Source organism: Tribolium madens, unplaced genomic scaffold (assembly GCF_015345945.1).
Source record: "Tribolium madens isolate multiple individuals breed KSU strain unplaced genomic scaffold, Tmad_KSU_1.1 Scaffold_91;HRSCAF=231;Tcas5.2_LG7, whole genome shotgun sequence".
Taxonomy (NCBI): domain Eukaryota; kingdom Metazoa; phylum Arthropoda; class Insecta; order Coleoptera; family Tenebrionidae; genus Tribolium; species Tribolium madens.
In genome coordinates, this window is record NW_025401063.1 from 4,103,994 (window position 1) to 4,106,723 (window position 2,730).

The window sequence follows — 2,730 nt, forward strand, 5'->3', positions numbered from 1 at the left end:
TTTAAAATTATTACTAATAAATTATGTTTTTTTATTTATTTTTTTATATTTTAGTGATTTCAAAAATCAGCTAAATTTATAACGTTTTTCCACCGTTGTATTAGGGATTTTTAAAATATTAAAATTATGAAAAGTAAACAATATTTTTGATGTTTCAATAAAAAAAAGAGTTTTCAAAAAGTTTACTAACTCCACAAGTTTTACTGTGAAATGTTTATTTTTTTCAGCGTCGGATTAGAGATTTTTCAAACAAAAATCAAGTGAAAATAAAGAAATTTTTTTATATTTCTTCTGAAAAATTCGTAAAAGAACTCTTCACGTTTTTTATTCTAAAGTGTTTGGTTTTGGGGATTTGTAAAACAGGAAAATCATCAAAAAATAAAATTTTTGATTTTTCGCTAAAAAAAAAAGATATCAAATAATTAAATGAGTTTAAATTTTTTTCCAATGAAAGCCACAAATAACATTAAACAGAGTTACAATTTAGCATACAGCTTCCTTGTTTCCTCCTCTAATAGCCTGTAGCAAAAAACTTGGAAAATTATATTTCCAACAGAAATAAATAGTCAAAGTGCAAAATTTTCTTTAATTATTTTTTTAATTTTTAAAATGGGGCTATAAATCGCGCCTGCCCTTTTTTAAAAATCACTCTGTATAAAATGTTAGAAGGCAGCTGTATACTTGGTTATAAATGTTTTCCGGTGATTATACACCGGATTTTTTGTGCTTTCCACAGCGTAAACCGTGAAGAATTATTCCACCGAATTCCCAATCGCAATTGAGCGAGACTGAGAAGGTCCTAAATAGATAAAGATGTTAGATTTTAATTAGTTTCTGTTATTTATTTCTTGAGATGGAATCAATAATCCCAACAATGGGTTTCTAACTTGCATGCTTTGTTATTATAATAATTGTTTCAAATCGGAGGTGCGAAGCCATTAACTTTGCAACTTGAGATTTTAATCTAATTTTCAATAAGTTTTATTGGGAATGCCTGATGTTGCATGTAATTGTAAACCAATATTTGTTGTTTTCTTATTATATTGAAGCGAAATTAATTCATTCAAACCAGTTTCTTTTTTAATTTATTCTAACAAAGCAACACGAATTTGTAAATTTAATTCCTTGGTTGGTGTTCATTAAAATTCATTTTTACGGGATTAACATTTCCATTCGAATCAATCATTTGGAACTTGATTGGATTTAAGATGTTGTCTGGCCTTGACAGTCAGTTATGAATAAGATGGATTAAGTTTTTTCAACTAAAAATTACATTCGTTTCTGAGAAAAATAAAAATGCGATTATTATTTATTAAAAACCTGATGCTTAAAATCGTAGAATTTTAATGAGGGCAGCATATTAGCCACATGTCGTTGAAAAAACTCAGCGAAGACATAAAAGTTAACTGTTAATGCATTCTAAAACGAAAAATAAAGAAGTTAAAAGCCGATTGACGTGAGCACTGAATTTTGATATTCCTCGTCCTAATAAAATAATCTATAAAAATGATACTCCATTTAAATTCCTTCGTCGGGCAAAAACACCACCACCGCCATTAAATCCATTTCATTCGGGCAATTAAATGGATGACAGCACTTGGTATCTTTTAAAATACCGACAAACTAATTTCTCGGTAATAAAATCGTCTAGAATGAAATATTTAAAAAGCGACGCTGTTTTATATATTTTACAACTGGATTGCTTGTTATGAAGCAGCTGGAGATCAATCGAGATTTCTCGGATTTCCAGCGGACGTTGGCTTTGTTCCCGTAAAAATCCGTTTAGTTATCGGCTTGATATTTGAAAAATCCGGGTACCGGAATCACGCGAGCTTTGTTTTATGCCCGAGTACGAAGAACCAGCCTTCAATTAGTCATTATTATATTTTTTATTTATTTGTGGACGCGCCATGTTGCCCAGCCTCCGGCAACACGAACTTAACAACTTAATTCCGACCGGAGCGGCGGCCTTTTTTTTCCACCGAACAGGGCCGGACTCACAATTATCGCCAACTGGGCCAATTCAAGTCGATTTCACTCAACTGTGCAGTTTTGTTATTGCAGTCAATTTGATGTAAATGTGAGTTGGGTTTTTCGAGTCCGGCCCTGGCCGATTCAGAGGCGTCCACATTCTTGGGCCACTTGACGAGTGGCCAATTTACAGCGAGGAGCAGGTCGTAAAATACGAGCGACTTTATTACGATATCACTCCGAGGAGGGAATTTTAATTGGCTTATCATTTTTTGGACACGTTGAGAGGTGCAAGGGGGGCGGAGATAACGTCCATTTACATGGAAGCGGTCCGTTTCTTCGTCGAATCTTATAAATATTAATTGAACGTGTCGAGAAAGATGTTGACGTGTTATTATTGTCCATTTGAAATTTTTTTCACTTCACGCTTAGATGGAAACTTCCATTTTTAGAACGGTGATGGGTCTAATTGCGAGGAGGAATGGTGTAGGCGACTGCCTGGAGCTGCGATGGTTTTTTTGAAGGAAGGACGACCGGTGTTCATTAGTGCAATCGGTGCAACGAGTATGCTAATTAAAAAACATTTAAGCACCGGCAAAAAAATTTATAATTTTCAAAGAAAACTATGAAAAAAATCAATTACTTCTAATTATTCATAAAACCGTGTGATAGAGTTACAGAAGGAATCCATTCAACCAAAGATTTGAAGTTCCCATGCTTAAATGACGAGTCTTTTATACTATTTTTTCTATTTTGCAC